The sequence below is a fragment of the Sceloporus occidentalis genome, unplaced genomic scaffold, assembly GCF_023333645.1.
Source record: "Sceloporus occidentalis isolate IW3139 unplaced genomic scaffold, rSceOcc1.0.p SCAF_5, whole genome shotgun sequence".
Classification (NCBI taxonomy): domain Eukaryota; kingdom Metazoa; phylum Chordata; class Lepidosauria; order Squamata; family Phrynosomatidae; genus Sceloporus; species Sceloporus occidentalis.
Window position 1 is genome coordinate 78,675,889 of NW_028316985.1, and position 18,592 is coordinate 78,694,480.

Genomic DNA, 18,592 nt, shown 5'->3' on the forward strand with positions numbered 1-18,592 from the left:
ATCACATTGGTTAGGTTTTCTTTAAAAAACAAAGCAAACCCAAGCAGTTCAAATTCTACTGAAGGAACAGAACTTCCTATTCAAATGACAAATGTCCCCACTCACAGATTTGAAAAACTCATTTACTGACTCTTTCAACTTGTGTTAACAAATAATCAGCCTATCTCTATGGTGGGGAAAGGGAGAGAAGAAACTGGGGAATTATGCTTTGGTGTGTGCGAATGGGACTTAAGGAAAGATGGCTGTGTTTTTTGGGAGTGCTGCCAAACATTGCATTAATCAGACTTGGGGTAAAAATACACCAACAACTTGTTTGCTGTTAATGTTGCCATTATACACAGTCAAGAGACAGGAAAGCCACAGTAGAACAAAGAAAAATCTACAAAGACTTGGTAATAGCATATATGCTTTCACACATATGAGAAAATGAAATGGTATTTCCCTCGCTAATCTATGAATGACATGACAGCAATGACGTTATGATGTTTCACAATGTCATTGTGCTTGTTTTTACAAGAGAGAAAGAGAAAAAGAATCTGCTATTTAAGGACATGTCAAATACTGATTTCATATCTTCAAAGAGTTTAAATATATCCTACCTTTTGCACTCCACCATTTCTTTTGGGCTGCACTTGTTTTGTTTTTTTAAATAAAAAATAATAGAACTTCATTTGAATTCTGATTTTATGTACCAATAATGTTAAAACCTTATACTTCTAAAGAGACAGCCCACTTAAAAAAATTGAATAGGGGCAAATAAAGGCCTGTCACCCAGAGACTTTAGGAGGGCAATGTTATTAAGAAACAGCTGAATTGGAATATATCCACAGATTCCAGTCCATCAACAGTGGTCTGAACAGACAATGGTTTCCTGGCACACTCCATATATTATAACACTATTTAATACCCCAGTCTCATGAGTGAGCTCATTGCCACTTTAGAACCTATCACATGGGGTTAAAACAGCAGCTTACCTTTCCAAATTCAGTGCTAATTTCAGAGGCAGCCAGGTCCTATCACTCAGAAATTGCCACTGAATTGCCCCCTGAGTCCATCCCAGATGCAGCCCAGGTCATCTAAGCCGCTTGTGCTGCCATTTCTTTTTCAACACTGAAGCTTCCAACTTTTAAAAATGGCCATGGAAGCAGCTTAGACAACCCATGCTACATCCGGGACTGACCCAGGAAGTGATTCAGTGGTGATTTCTGTGTGATAGGACTTGGCTGTCTCCCAAATTAGCATTAATTTGAGAAAGGTAAGCCACTGTTTTAACTCCATGCAATAGAGTACTTTATCACAACCCCTTCCTGGTCCCCAGCCAGTATCACACTACATTTCAAAACTTCCACTGCCATTGATATGGTCACCCACCAACCCTGGTGAAAAAGGAAATTCCATTAAAAATGCAGCTGCAGACCAAAAGAAAAGGTAGACAACATCATTCCTTCTGCCTTTGTCCCTCAATGAACATTGTTAAAACTGAACTTGCCACCTCATTATCATCCCCACAGGTTTTGCATGTCTATGGTTGATACAGCCTGCATATAAAGATCTGTTCCTAGGCACTAGTTCACTCCATGCATCTGATGAAGCAGACCCTGCCTACAAAAGCTTATCCTACAGCTTATTTCTTTCAGTCTCAAAGGTGCTACAAGATCCCTTTGCATACTGATTCAATTAATTTGCCATGTTAAAAATTCAGGTGAGGGGATGTGTGTGTGTGTGTGTGTATTGTTGTAGCTGCCCTTGAGTCGATCCTGACTCATGGCGACCCTGTGGGTGAGACATCTCCAAGAATCCATATCCTCCACTGCTCTGCTCAGGTCCTGCAAATCCATGCCCATGACCTCCCTGATTGAGTCTAGCATGCGGTCTTCTTCTCCTTCTTTTACCTTCTACTTTTCCTAGCATTATTGTCTTTTCTAGGGATCCACGCTTTCTCATTATGTAGCCCAAGTATGACAATTTGATTATCTTGGCTTCCAAGGAGATTTCAGACTTGATCTGTTCCAGAACCCATTTATATGTCTTTTTGGCAATAGCTAGATAGATAGCCAAAATCAAAATCAGAGCAGAGCAGAGAGTAAAAGGTGAGCTCAGTCCCTCTATACTGAATTAAATTAGTTTTCTCCCACCAGTTTGTAAAAAGTGGCAACTTTATTTAGCCAGATGGCAGGATTAAAGAATGGATGTCTGACTTATGTAAAAATTGACATATGAAGGTAAATCCATATGTGGGTATCTTTACTGAATTGGCAAAGTAAATTTCATATCTTTCTGGAAGCCTACAGTGAATGAATGTCTGAAGGCTCAAGTGGTGGCTGCCTCTCTGCATTTACAAATCATTTTTCATTTTTGTCCAATAACTGTGTAGGTAAAACTGCATACTTAAGCACCAGGGAAACCTGTCGACTCATGCCAGGAGCATCAGGCAACACTTTTTTGGAAAGTCAGCCAGCAGAACAAGCTTCCTAACAACATGAAAAAGGCACATAACTGAAGCCATATGGAGATCTGAAATATGTATCACACAAGAGCTGCAAAGTCTCCATTTATTTGTGGAATTAAATTGATGCTTACAGAGTGGTTTGTAATATTCTTTTGGAAGATCTTTGCTTAAATGTAGATTTTTTACTTTGATGACATAATTAAGGAGAAATACTAATTAACGTATGGAGTGGGATAATTTTGCACCATGTTTTTAAATGTGCTTTCTAGTATGTGTTTTATTCTAAATAAAAACTCATTATTTATCTTTGTGGCAACACTATAGAATAAGTTTCTACCCCAGATATTTGGAATTTTGTTTTCTAGGTACCACAGGGGGAGAGAGCCAGAAACATAATTCAGTCAAATAAAAAATAGGTTCATCAAAATTAGCAGGTTCATCAAATTAAGAAATAGAATCCACTGAGAAAAAGCAGATGTTCTCAGCTAATAGCATATTTGCTTCTATTTCAGCTTCAGTCAGCAGGCATTTAGTCTGAATTTACATGGAGCATTTTCATCCCAAGGATAGTTAAGTACATTTTAGTCCTTAGTACAATTGGAAATGTAAGAATGTCTAACAGATTAAAGGTGAAGGATTTATATGCTCTAAAGAGACAACAGAATAACTAATCCTATACCCACTAATAAAGGCATGTTTAACAGTACAATATTATGAATAAGTGGCAGGCCTAAATTTAAGAAAAAATATTGCCCCTCTCTGCCATTAAAATAAATAGGACCTGAAGGGTTTAACTCTTTTTTCTGGCTCACTTTGTATTTTTTAACGCTGTCCACAATACTTTTATTGAAATTATCATTGCGATGACTAAGAACTTTATCGCACAGCTTTTTCCCCCCATTATGGGAACTGGAAGGGGACTCTCGGGGCCACGTGCGACCTGCAAAAAATGGATTTTATCGCACAGCGAATCGTCCTCAAAAGGGCCCCGTTCTGTCCTGCGGTGCCAAGCCATCCTCGTTCAGTGCTGAGGGGTGTTAAATGTTCTGGTCGGAAGTCTTCCACCGAGGAAAATGGTGCCCATCAGCACTGAACAGGGACGGCTTGGCACCGGGGATGGAACGGGGCCCTTTTGAGGACAATTTGCTGTGCGATAAAATCCTTTTTTTGCCGGTTGTGCATGGTCTGGAGAGTCCCCTTCCAGTTCCCATAACGGGGGGAAAAGGTGCACGATAAAGTTCTAAGTCTGAGCCCCGCTGAGGCTTTCTATCATACTGCAGTGTACAGGAAAGATAAAATGTAGGCAACGAGGAGAATAAGACTAAATTCAAGGACATTTCACACAGGGTGAGCAGACATCCTCCTTTCCCAGGACATGTCCTAAATTTCAACCATCTGTCTAAGAAGCATGCATTTATATTCATATGAGTGCTTTCTAGCTTTTATTTTGGAATATCCTACATTTTTCTTGAAATACCCTACATTTTGTGGTGCCCTGTATTCCTTTGCAGTTAGGACATCTGGTCACCCTGGTCACAGCACACAATTATAGCACTAGGATTCCATTTTAACTACCATGGCAACATCCTATGGAATCCTGGGATTTGTAGTTTGGGTTGGCACTAGAGCCCTCTGGCTGAGAATTCTAAACACCCTCCCTAAACTGCTGATTTTAGGACTCCATAGGATGTTATCAAGGATATTAAAGTGGAACCATAGGAAGTGAATGTTAAGGAAAATGCAACATGGGACATACAGTTGAAGAAATAAAACATGTATGTGAAAGTCACAGTGACTAAGCAAAAGCAATTAAGAAGCCACACAGGTGTAAAAGCTAATGTAATTTAGCAGTCCTAAATGCCAAGGACAGAAATGTAGAGTGTATAATTGAAAACAACTGAGAATCATTAAGTGTACAAGGTGAGATGATGAAATCATTAAGTATGGGTTGAACTATGAGAACCAATCAAAATGAGTGTACACGCCCACTGGGTGGAAACTGACTAAGTGGGTGGTGTTTGACAATGGCCATAATAATTGCTATGTTTGCCAATGTATTTTGTGGGTAGTTGTGGAGTTTTGTGAGTAGTTTGGAGATTGTAGAGATTGTGATTTATAGGGCATTAGTTTTTGTATATAGTAGAATAAAGTCGATCTTTTATACAAGACTACTGAGTTGTCTGGTGTCTTGAGTGAAGATACAAGAGCCAGCAGGATCCTGGAGAAGTGTGAAGACTTCTGTGGAAGAAGAGTGAGAAGGCTTGGAGAGTTTGTCAGGGTCTTCAGCCTATTCTCTGAAACTCTGCTGCTTTGGAGAAAAGCATTAACCACTGGCCAAAACTGGTCAGCGCCAGTGCATAACAAGGTGGTGAGTTAGAGCCAGAGGTGAAGAGCTACAACTCCCATCATCCCTGATGGTGAAAGGGTCCCTCATGTATACTAAATCAAAATTCAGTTCCTTTCAAGCAGAATTTTTAAAATCAGAATATAGGATTCAGGTATTTTATAAATTCCTTCATTCCTAGCAGTGAGGGTAGGTTTGAAATGACTGTGGACAGGTGTTGTTGTTTGTTCATGTGTTGAGTAGGGGATACAATAAGCATGCTCTGGGGGTCTGTCTTCATCACTGTAGGTTCACTGGCTCACTCTATGATAGCATGCACCCATCACTATTTTTAATTGGGATTTTTTAAAGAAAAGGAAGGAGAATCTGCCATTTTAGCACTCTATCTATAGTGGATCATAGTACTATAAATATGCAGTGTGAATGATCCCTTAAGAGCTCCACTGCCTCTCTCTTGTAAAGTGGGGGTATGGCCCAAGGACAACATCTCCAACACCTTTTTATGGTCATGGGGCTCTTTCAAATGCCCCATTGTTCCCTGCTGAAGAAATGGTAGAAGACAGATACTTGTTCACCTGAAGATTATTATGAAGAAAATTAGTATTAAAACAAGGTGTAAAAACACCATAATACCTTGCTTTGACCTTCTACTCCAAAAGGCATTTTGCAAAGTTGGAAGTACCATCTAAATAGTTAACATTAAGAGACCAGTGCAGATGTAATATGCCAATCCAACTGACTCCAAAGACACCTTTTAAATTTGACTGATCTGCCCTACAAGCTGGGAAATCTTCAGCTAGAACAATTAGCTCAGTTTCTATCTCAGTTACTTCTCACAATAAGATTACTGTATATACTCATGTATAAGTCTAGAAATTTTAGTCAAAAAATTGACCCCAAAAACCTAGGTCGACTTATCCACAGGTCAATGTAAATACTATTTTTAACTCTTATTAAAAAGGAAACCATTCCCTGGTGAAAGGCAAGAGTACAATCTGTCCAGGAAGCACTGACCTCTCTCTACTCTCTCTTTCATCCAGCCTTTAGTGTGAGCCAAAACAGTTATGCCTGCCATAATTTTGTAGGTTCTTTGGCATTGTTTTCCTTTGCTTCATCATTTAGGTCCTTTGTTGCATGAACCTAAGTTTTACCCTCGACTTATCCAAGGGTTATATCAAAATCCATAATTTTGCCCCCAAAACCTGCAGTCGACTTATACATGAGGTCGACTTATAGTCGAGTATACACGGTATTCAGAATTTTTAAAGCCAAATAAATGTGATTAGTGTAAGTTAGAAAGTGAAAAAAACATACCACATGAGATTTATGATAGAAAAATCAGTAACATCACTGAATCTTGAAACTGATCTATGGTAAAAGAGGAACATTTGGTCACAAATAGGGTAAACAATTCAGAAACATATTCAGGATAAGTCATGTTGGCCATAGAGCAAAAGACAACAAAATTTAAAATTGACAAACCAGTGATACCTTTATCAGATCACCTAAAATGCACAAAATTAATCACACAAACTTTGCTGACTTCATCAGGCAAAGATGTTAAAAATCACAGCATCACACAAGCTTCACTGACTTCTGTCTCAGTTAATACTTCTGTTGTCCATTAATGACTGTTAGACCATAATGGTCTAACAGTCATAAAAGGGCAATAGAAATAACAACTGAGACAGAATGTATGCCTTTGATGCGGTGATTTAAAGCCCTAATGGTTTCATACAAGGAGATACAGTCCTTTGAATAACCTGGACCCAAGCCATATAGGACTTTGTTGGTAAAAACCAACACTTTGAACTGAATTGACTTAGTATTTTGTGTGCCAATGTTTTATGAGTGATATTTGATGAATTTGTGGTATTGGTAATATTGTTTTCTTTTTAAAAGAGACAGGAATGGATATTCAACTATTTCTGTTTTTGGGGAAGAAAAAGGTTCAGGAGACTGGTACAACCCTTGGTGACTTCTGAGGTATGTTAGAAAATTGCCTCCAGAATTCCAGAACTTGGCCATCCCTGCTCTAGAAATATTGCAGCCAAGAACATATTTAGCACTGTGGCTTTGATTTAGAAATAAGTGAATCTATTTCCTCCCAATTTCTCTAGAAGATCAGGTGAAAGTCAGTGGAATAGAAATGGGGGGGGGAGGGGGGCTACTGTGAATGTGATGTTGAATGTGATGTTTAGAAGAATCAGGAAAAAAAGAAACATGCTTAAGAAGAACCAGAAATGAAATATCCTTGTCATATATTGCAACTTTTTGCATCAGAGCAAAATTTAGTCAAACTGAGAGTACTTTCACTAAAATCAATCTTGAGTGACTTAGTACTTTAAGTATACCTTAAATATGGCTAAGACCAGTTAACAAGTCTGTGGTTTGTTTTAAAATACTTAACCAAAGTCAATGGCTCTTGAATGTAGATAGTGCCACATCTTTTCAAGAGGTTTTCTTCACTTGCCCTCAGATTGATTAGTACCACTAAGGATGGATGAAGCCTTCTTAGGTCAATTCAGAATCAATTTGCTTTTTACAAGCTTTCCCACTGACTGTTCAGGAAAGGCTTATCTGTTTCTAACAGTCCACTCTCAGCTTGTGATGTGGATGTAAAGGGGCTTCTGATGGTGCTATTGCACATGTGGCTCACTATATTTCTTCCCAGACATTATAGTTCTTAGTGCTCACCATAGCTGACAGTAACTTGGAAATTCAGCATCATTACCTCCCACCAAAATATCTGGTGTGGTGTGAAAGAGGCACCAGATAGATAGATAGATAGATGTGTGTGTGTGTGTGTGTGCGCGCGCATGCAAGAAACCATTAAGAAAAATGAATGCAGACACAGTAGAAAAACATTTAAAACAAGGTACAAATTACTGGAATCCAGGTTATTTTGGGACATAGAACAGAAAATACTACAAGCATTGCTCTCTATGTCTGTAACATCCCTGCCCCAATAATAATAATAATAATAATAATAATAATAATAATAGATGTCAATTAAAAGTTGCTGTTCTTTCATGATACCCACCATCTGGTACCTGATTTGGATGACAGTAAAAGTAGTGCTGGACTGCTCACTTGGCACTAATTTCAGATTCTCTCCTGGAGGAAATAGTAGATTTTGAGTTGAAAGAGGGTGTATAGTTTTCACTAATACTAAGAGCCGAAAGAAAGGGGTTAAATTCCTCTGCTTTAGACAATAGTTCTAATTCCGATTAGCAGCTGCAGATTACATTTTAAAGACAGAATGTAGCACATGAAATATATACAAGATAATGTTTTCTCACCTAGGTGAATATTGTACATGCATCTGTTCTCTTTCTTTGGCTCACACAAGCAAAGATCTAGAAATACAAATCATCCCACATGTTCTTGGCTTTATCCACTGAACTATGTAGCCAGGGTTTTGAAATGCCAGAAATGGAATAGTATTATGAACAATGTAGCAGTTTATCACATCAGAATGTAAACTCTGTTTAATCTGCATACACAATGAATCCCTGAATAGGGCACCAAGTATATGTGTGCCTTCATACCGACTGTCAACAAATGGTGACCCTGTGAATTTCTTAGGGCTCTTTTAGACAAAGTATACTTAGAGGTATGCTTAGACAACATATACTTCTCTTCCTCTGAATATAGTCTATAGAAGCTGGTATTCCTTGGCAGTCCTCTATCCAGGTAGTAACCAGGCCTGATCATGCTTTGCTTCCAAGAGTAGACAGGATCAAGTGTCTTCAGGACAGGGCATTAAACAGAATTAGTTCAGAGACCAAATATATTTAAAAGGTCTTGGTCACCCAGTGGGTTTAATATCCGAGCAGGGAATCAATGATCTCCTAGTCATAATCCAACACTCAAACCACTACACCACACGGGCAAGGCACATTCCCTCATGGGGAATCACTGGGAAAAGAATTGATATAACATAGATAGTACCATCATACATTCATATGAATATCAGAGATCTGTAAAAAAATAAAAATCCAATAAAGAGCAATGTCAAGGGGATTGACTTTCAACTCACCTATAGAGAAAAGTTAGACTATTTGGAGCTGTTTAGCATTAGGGGCGAAAAGGAGACCAAGGACTGTCATGATAGAAATATAGGTGCAGGACAGACCACCTAAATGTGCTGTGCTGGCGCCAATTTTAGGGTTAGGGACTGTGCTGCAACCAAATGGTCCCTAACCCTAGCACGGCGCGGCGACATAACAATGGTGCCATCCCGTGTACATGGGCACCATCATTGTGATGTAAGCACTGCGTGGCATACGCATGGCACCACATGGCACCTCATGGCGCTTAAGTCATGAGTGTACCATGGGCACACTCATGATGACACAAAAAGAACCCGATTTTTCTGGGTTCTTTTTCTTCCGGAGGGAAGCCGCACAGTTTGCTGGAATTAGGCCGCCAGCAGGCCGCCCATTTGGGGCGGTCTGTCCCACACCATAATTATTTATGGCATATAGAAAGTGGATAGGGACAATTCTTCCTTTCTTTTAATTCTAGAACTCAGAACCCTCCCATGAAAGATTCAGAACAAATAAAATAAAGAACTTTACACAGCAAATAGTTAAACGATTAAAGTTCCAGCTGCTCGATGTGATTATTATGTGAGTATGTATACACACTTGGATGATTTTAATAGGAAACAGGACAAATACATGAAGAAGAAAGCTGTGACAAAAGGAGATACAGTATGTAAGGTTGAGTACAGGCAGCCAATCTCAGCTCATGGAAAGTTGTGCAGGAATCTTACAGAGAGAAAGAACATAAAATCAGACACTTGTCTGTCAGTGAATTAAAATAGGGCCTGCTAGGGATAGAAAAAATGATGCAGGCTAGGAATAGAAAATAATAGTAAGTGGATGAGAAAAGGTTGGTTTTATGGGAGCTGAGAGTGTGTAAAGAGTTCAAGGAAAGTGTTACTCTGTTTTAACTAAGGAATCACATCATACTGTGAATGCAGCCAGCATCAGGTTCAATGTTTAACTTATTTGTTATACAATACTTCTTTAGTATTTTTATTTTCTACATCTGTCTGAATAGTTTCATTTAAAAATTAATATGGAGGACCAGTCATGCATTAAAGCCAGTGTGGCCCGAGCATTGACTGAGCGTTGGACTATGACTAGGGTTTGAATCCCTGCTCAGCCATGAAAACCCACTGTCTGACCTTGAGCAAATGACACTCTCCCAGCCACAGAGGAAGGCAAAGCCCCATCCATCTGAAGGAAGGCCAAAAAATTAGTCTGGGTCCTTCATTTACATTTTGTATTTCAAAATGTATAACAAAAATCTTACCCTTGTTATACAAAAATCTTACCCTTGGAAAAAATCTTGATCCTTTGGAAACGTGGTATATAAATGAATTATTATTATTATTATTATTATTATTATTATTAAGAAAACCCTGTATAGTCACCATAAAGTGGAAATGACTTCAAAGCCACTCATACATTACCACTTCTACCCCAATGACCAACTTCTCAACTTGTCCATTATAAATGCCACCTTAGGCTCAAGACCAAACCCCGAAAAGGTAAGAGTAAATTGGGCAGGTGAGTGATAGGACTCAAGAGTTAGAATGCTGAGTCCCGCTGGGATAGTGGATTCATCACGTATATTGATAGCTACTAGCAGAAGGGGCGATATATTATTTCCAGTGTCATAACCACTGTGATATTTGAGTTCAAAATAAATTGCTCGGTAACATTAATGGGTGGTTGCTCTTGTGCTCTTGTCCTGTTTGCAGGCTTCTCCAATAGATATCTGGCTCTACATAGAGGAAATAAAATGTAGTGCTCCAGTGGCCTTTGTCTGATTGCCCCATGTATCTGGCACTAACAGTAAGAGTGATAACTGTGACTGTATCTGCATTGCAAAAACAATGCAACTTGACAACATTTTTACTGCCATGACTAAATGCTATGGGATTCTGGGATTTGTAATTTTGTGAGATATTTAGCACTCTCTGGAGATTTTCATACAGGGGAAAAAGGCTGGGAGTAAAAGGCATACTCCCAGCAAAGTCATGCAATTGCACTGAAGGTTTTCAAACACATCACGCTTATCGAAGACTTAACCCATGAAGATCCAGGAATGCTCCAGCAACAAACCATTCACAGGGAAGTCCCGTGAATGGTTTGTTGCTGGAGCATTCCTGGTTCTTCCTGGGATAAGTTCTGGATCAGCGTGACATCATCTGAAAATCTTCAGTGTGATCATGCGACTTTGCTGGAAGTATGACTTTTACTCCTGGCCTTTTTCCCCATTTGAAAATCTCCTCTGTCAGACAGCACTGATACCACAACAGACTACAAATCCCATCTTTCTACAGTAGTGAGCCATGACAGTTAAAGTAGTGTCAAACTGCATTATTTCTGTAGTGAGGATGTAGCATAGGTTTGTGTCAATCAGAAGAGACCTGGGACGAGACCTCTGGAGAGATTATATCTGCATAAATGCCTCAAATTACTTTTCCTCCATGGAGTCATATTTGGAAAACAGAATACTGATCTCATGGTGGACTCAGACACCTAATATTCATTGCAGAGAAAAATAAGGGAAATTATTCCAATCTGATTTTAAAGAGGGATACGTTTTGCACTGATTGCACTTCCTTCTTTGATGTTTAATGTGTCAGCATCATACTGTGGGCTTTTCCTCCCAAAAGCCATTCTGCTTGCAAATTATCTGAACATTCAAAGGTGTGAATTACTTTCCCAAAACTGAATTTGACAACAGGGTACTCATATTTCTGACAAGAGGTTTTATTATAAATTAATTGGATAGTAGCAATGGTGTGTTTCTGAAAACCTAGGCACCAAAATTAGTCTGGTTATTTTCCAGCGGTCTGCCTGGGATTGAAAATAAGCAAGTTACTTTAAGTAGATGTTGTGTAAGGTGTTCATGATGATGAGGCAAATGGTTTGTTTAGCCAGCTGAGAAAAACATGACATACATTTGGATTTCTAAGAGTTTCACAGAAAAACAAGCTGTCATCTGGCTTTGTCTGAAGTTCTTACATTAAGGCTTCAGACTAATGACTAGATCTGAGATTACTGAAGAAGAGAATGTTCTCAGCTCTTGATTTCTTGTAAGCAGAATGCCATTGTCTTATTGAATTCTTCTTCAGTAGATTAATTTGTTTATCTGGCTACTAAGAAATTTTGTAAAGTCTGGAATCCTTGTGTTTCCTACCAGAAAGAGCCATTATCAGAAGCTGAAGTTCACTTCATCTCTGTCTTTTTACAAGTGCATACTAAGGTCACATTTTCCCCACCCAGAGACTTTCCTTTCACTCTTAGGAGACCACCCCAGAAATTAGAATTACTTTAAAAACATACAGAGAGTATCTCTCTCTTTTTGACCTATCCTATCTTGGACCTCTCTCTCTGTGACTTTCCCTACCAGTCTTTTCCATGCTGGAGGGTGAAATAATCCATAGGTGTGTTTTTGTCTGTAAATCCCTTAAGGTTAGCTACACTCCTCTAGTCCTCCTTAGATTGTTTAGAGAAGAGTTCCAGCTTCCATACTGTTTCCCTCCCCTTTTAAATTTACTTCAAGAAACAGCTTGCATTAACCACAGACTCTTCTGCTTTGGATCACTTTGGAGGTATGCTGTTTAAATGCTGCATGTGTCTTAAGAGGCCAGAAGCCACGCCAAAGCCATGCTCCAGTCCTAAGCACTAGTGTGCAGCTTTGGCACAGCCTCTGGCCTCTTAAGATATGTGTGCCATTTAAACAGCATACCTCCAAAGTGACCTGAAGCAGCTTTATTTTGCCCTGTCTGTTCGGGCTCTGCTGCTCTTTTTCCCTGTCTTTAAATAAAGAAATAATTGCTTTAACTGCAAAATCAGCTTTTTTCACTACCTCATATTTACTTGAAGGCACTTTGGTTAATTTCCATTTTTAAAGCATTCAGCCTATAAGATCTTTCGGAGAGGTAGTGCATAGAAGATCCCTCCCAAACAAAATCAGTACATTTGAGCCTCATCACAACTTTTTCTGCCACAAAATATATGATTCCCAACTCTCTTCACAGTTTCCCAAGTGTCTCTTGAACACAGAGAGAAGACTAGAGTCAAAGCTTTGTCCTTTGCTCAACCATTGGCCATGGGCATCTATATAGGCTTTTGTTCTGTCTCAATTTTTCCTAGATGTATGCTTTTAATATAAAATCAATATGTTCATAGTGATTTTCAGTTTTGCAGTTGATGAAGCTCTAAGTGAAATAATTCTAAATATTTGTTGAGGTAGTAGCTCTGGGAGTATTCAGAGGTCAACTATATGGTTGACTGATAGGGTTTTACAGCCAAGAATATTTTCTCAGAAGCCCTAGGCAGGAATTTATCCAGTGCACAGGAACTCTAAAAGGGTGGTAGGTGTGACGGCCTGAACATCCCTAGTGATGAGCACACATCTAAAGTACTTCATATACCTAGTATGGGGGATGCTCTAAATATCTGAATGCATCTGCAGTCCCTTGACAAACCTTTGTGCTCAGTTTATGTTGATTTACAGAAGAGTAGATGGCACAGGGATAATTGGAGCAAGGTTTGTCTGTGTGATCTTACCCCACTGCACTTTTTTTACTGTCACGTGTGGGGTGAAATTGCTACTTCCAGATCCACTGTGTTCACATGCGGGGCTGCAGCAAGAACAATTCCTATTAACAGTCTTACTAATTGCTCCTTTACTGCAAAATCACTGCTTCTCATTTTGGGAGTGAAGTGCAATAAGGAAGCATGAATTGTCTGGGGAACTTAGATATTAAATAGAGTTAGTGCAGTGGCTCCCAACCTTTCTAATGCCGCAACCCATTAATACAGTTCCTCATTTTGTGGCAACCCCCAACCATCTAATTATTTTCATTGCTACGTGCAAATATGTGTTTTCCGATGGTCTTAGGCAACCCCTGTGAAAGGGTCATTCGACCCCCAGAGGGGTCCCGACCCACAGGTTGGGAACCACTGAGTTAGTGGCTCTGGTGACAGAGGTTCTAAGTAACAAAGTTGGCAGTTGGGAGGCAATTATGACAAAGCATGTGGTTACTGGAGATAGAAAGAATATGTACCCCTATTAATTCCGTGGCAGAATAATGGACTTCCTGATATTTTTTGAAAACCCTGCTGTGTAGAATAGATCAGCAGTGAGATTATCTGCACTTTATGAAGTTTCTTAGGGAGCTATTCTGTGCAGAAATATATGTGGGTTCTTCTTCTTCAGAAAATATTTTTAATGCAGAAAACTTTTTTCCTAAGCAGAAAACAATTTCTTCAATAAAGAAATAATTCTATGCAGATGTTTTTCTGCATAGCATGATTTCGCAAGAGACTTTGCAAAGTATGAAGATATCTAGAAAAATGCACAGAAATCTTGATTTTCCTCTACAGTGGGAGCATAGAGTGAAAACCATTAATACTTGCATGTACAAAATGAAAATTTTTAATACCTTTTGGGTTGTAGTTGCAATGAAAGGATACAGATTTATAATGAAAAAGATTATATCATCCCTCTCATTCTTTAAAAAAAATAATCAAACTGAGCATTTACAAGGTTTGAGGTTTTCACCAGAGCCAGGCAGAATGAAGAATGTCTACATCTAGCAATGGGAAAAATAACAGCTAAATGAAATAAATACATTTACAAAGAATAACACATACATCTACCTCATTTCTGGTTCACTAGCATTTTCTCCTGAAGGAGAACATTGTTCTAAAAAGTGTCAGAAACAGAGACGCCTAAATCCAATTGTTAGTTACAGCTAGAGTAGCAGAAGATTAATTGAACCAAAGGAAACTTGTTAGCTCAATAGTTATGTAAGTTCTTCCCTCATGGGTAGAATTGCAATAATAAAGGCAAAAGCATTGCTTAGATATAATTCTTTTGGAACTTAAAGGTCATGACAAAAGATTTATCGTTTTTTTAATATTATAAAGTTAAACCACAAGCTGAATTTTAAAATGATTGTATTAGAAAGGCTCTCCTATAAGTTTGGTATAAGTACAAACAGAGACTATTCCCCTAAGATAATATTAGTCACCACGCCACAGGAAGCCTTTTTAAAGGGAAAAAATTGTTTATAAAAATTGGAATAGTTTGATTTATTATGATCTTTTGTATCTTGAACAAGGCCTCTGGAGGTTTAAATCAAGAGAGGCGATTCTTATGGAAGGCAAAGATCTTAACTGGTTTGCTTATATGCATTTAAGTACAGATTTAATAAAGCCAAGAGAAATGCAGCCATAGAGGTTAGAGAAAATACATTTTATTTAAAGTTGCATAAAAATGATGGCCATATAATTAAAGAAGTGTATAAATGGCTTCTGAAACTAGAAAGAGAAGATGAGCCTTTAAAAGAATACAAGCTAAAGTGGACCCAAAAATTTTGACATAATGTTCACATAAAAATATGAGGAAAAATGTGTTCTAATGGCATAAAGTTTATATTGTACAATGATTTATAAGAAAACTTGCGTAGGATGATATATAGGTGGTATTTAACTCCAAATAGTTCTATGCACCTGGAAATCTCAGTGCACCTGGAGACAACTCCCCTTCTTGGTCATGTGGGGATCAGGGACAAAAGGCAATAAAATACAAGTAATAAAATGTCAATGAGCAACAAAAAAGTAACTTCTCTGTAGATCTAGGCTGTTCATGTCCTTTGTAAAGTAACCTGCCCTCTCCTTAAAGGTAAAGATAGTCCCTTGACATGAATGTCTAGTTGTAACTGATTGTAGAGGGTGATGCTCATCTCCATTTCTAAGATGAAGAGCCAGCATTGTCTGAAGACTGCTTTGGTGGTCATATGGCCAGCATGACTGCACTGAACACTGTAACTTTCCCACTGAGAAGTGGTACCTATTTTATCTACTATTCTTAGAATATATTCTTAGAATATATTCTAAGAAGGGGAATATATTCCCCTTCTTAGGCAGAATATATTGCATTTCACAAGAGGTCTCTGTATTGTTCTCGCTTCGATCCGAAGAGAGAAGCGGGAGATATAAATAAAATTTATTATTATTATTTATTATTATTCAAGTTTTTGTAGTAAATAATATTTTCAATGGTGGGATCACACATGAAGAGGGGAATGTCAGGAGTATTCCCTTTATACAACATATGTTTTGAAAGTGAAAGGCAGGGTTAGTGGAATTAGAGGCTGAGTGGAAAGGCAGGATTTGGGCCCAGAGAGACACTGCTCCCAAAGTTTCTTGGTGTTATTAATTGCTGTCAAATTGACTTGAACTTATAGCAACCCTATGAATGAGAGCCCATCAAGTCACCTTGTTATCAGCAGTCCTGCTTTGGTTTTGCAAACTCAGGTTTGTGGCTTCCTTAACTGAGTCTATTCACTTAATAATAATAATAATAGGATTTATTTATATACCGCCCAATCACTGGTAATCCGAGCGGTTTACAATAGAGGGGATAATAGACGGTTTCCTGCCCTCTGGCTTACAATCTAAAAAGACACGACACAAAAGGAGAAGGGAATGGTGAAGGGGGGGGAAGGGGATCAGGTCCAGCATTCTTCTCTCCCTCTGAGGCCTGGACCAAGGCAGATGGACTGGAGGGAGGGCTCTTCTTCTTCAGGCTAGCCCTGGTGGAGCTGGGCCAGCCTGTTCTCTCCCTCACTTCCTCTTTTCCTACTAACTTCTACCTTGCAACACTGTGTTTTCTAGCGAGCCATGTCTTATTGTGATATGGCCAAAGTATGACAGTCGTAGTTAGTCATCTTGGCTTCTAGTTCAGGCTTGATTTGCTTTTGGACCCATTGATTTGTCTTTTTGAGAGTCCGTGATATCCACAGAACTCTGTTCCAACATTACATTTCAGATGAGTCAGTAAGTCATGAGCCTTGGCTTCTGTATAAGGATGAGGGAGTAGGCATCATCTGTGTTCATCATTTCAAAATGTGTTTTTGGATTGGTACAGTTTTTTGCTAGTATGTAGCTTGACTACCAAGGGCTATCTAGCCCTTTTCTGCTGATTTGCTGATCTTCACAAAAACACAGAAAGGTCTATTCTCGTCACTGCTGGAGAGCTACCATTACAACTCCGACTATATGGTCCAATAACAATAATGGAATCAGGAGAAAATTTGTAGGAAGGTGAACTGGGAAGGTCTGGGGAAACAGGGGTTGGGGCCAGTTAAGTTGCAAAGTCATTTGAGGTTCACATTTCATATGTCAACCTGAAAGAAACTTTGCATGCTTCTGCAGTTTGTATCTGAACCTAAGCTGAGAAACTTCAAATATACTTCATATATAGTTTAGCTCATTCTAAAAGGTATCACAGTGTGATTTACAATAGCTTGTTGTTTTTAGCTTCCTTGGGTGCACTCTAAATTTAGTTGTCTTTGTGTGAGAGCTTTAAAGAATATTATTAGTAGTGTTCTTCAGAACCTCATAATGATTTTAATAAGTTCAATTTAAACATTTTCCCCAATAAAAGCAATATAAGCTACCTGATAATAGTTTCAGTTCCATCCTAGAAATTGATTTATCCCTCCCTCCATTTCATCTATGTGACAATGATAGGGCTATATTTTATTAAGCGTCAACCACCTTATTACTGTTTATCTTCTTTTATAATAAGTCCAAGGTCACCAACAGGAGATAACATAGGATACTAACATTGGAATTGTACCACTAGAGATAGGGGCTCATACAAGAATCCAACTTCTAGCAATACAGTGGTCCCTCCAGATTCGTAGCCTTGGCCTCATGGTTTCGGTCATTTGGGGACTATGGGATATTTATGAAATTTTGGATTCACACGGCAGCTCAGAATGTATCCCCCACACACCTGGAGGGACCACTGTAGTATGCAGGGAAGTACCATGTCCGACAGAAGTATGTGGACAGTTCACCTTAGTCAGAAGTCAGAAGTAAGGAAACCTCCATCATACAGTACATAGCATCCAGTGCATGGGTGGTTCTCTTCATTTCAGTTACCACCAGCTTTCTTCACAACTAGATTCATCAAATCCCTTTGAATGGAAGACCCCTACCTCCAAAGGAACCACAGTCTTTTAACTGCCAGAGTACAATAAAAGTAAGGATAAAAGTAAATATTTACTCTCAAATTTTAAATTCAATTCAGTTTTATTGCTTTAGCACAAAGCCACAGAAACAATAAAAATAATATAATGTTGTTCTGTACCTTCAAGTTGTTTCCAAAAGCAAGTGATATTGAGTTTGATAACACTAGAGGCCTTTTTACCACTCATTTCCATAAAGTATTTATTACTGAAAATGTACATAGAGTATTTATTACAAACATCAAGTGTTTGTTTGATTTTGGGGATTTTTATTGTTGTTGTTTCACATTGAACCTATTTAAATCTGCATGTTATGCTGCATAATGTTAACAATTTTTATCTTTTGAGTAGTACTGAGTATAATATCAGTGGGAAATGACATGTGGCCTGTCAAATAATGTTTGCACACAGCTTATTATTGATCATAAGGTTCAAGAGCACAGATGAAATAGATACTCCACTTTATATGAGTATAGGAATTTGTGACAATTTCCCTCTAAATTATGTTTGTAGAAGATTCAAATCTTTAGAAATTCTGTTAAGGTCAATGTAACAGTCCTTAGCAGTTTGAGAATTTCTGCTTGGGAAACTGAAGAATGACTCTAGTCTACACCCAGTTTCAGACAATCTTGAGTCTAATTCTATAGCATTTTTGATGTAGTTATTGTACTTTCATTATCCAATAGTGACTCGTATCCAGAATTCTCATGAGCAGAATTCT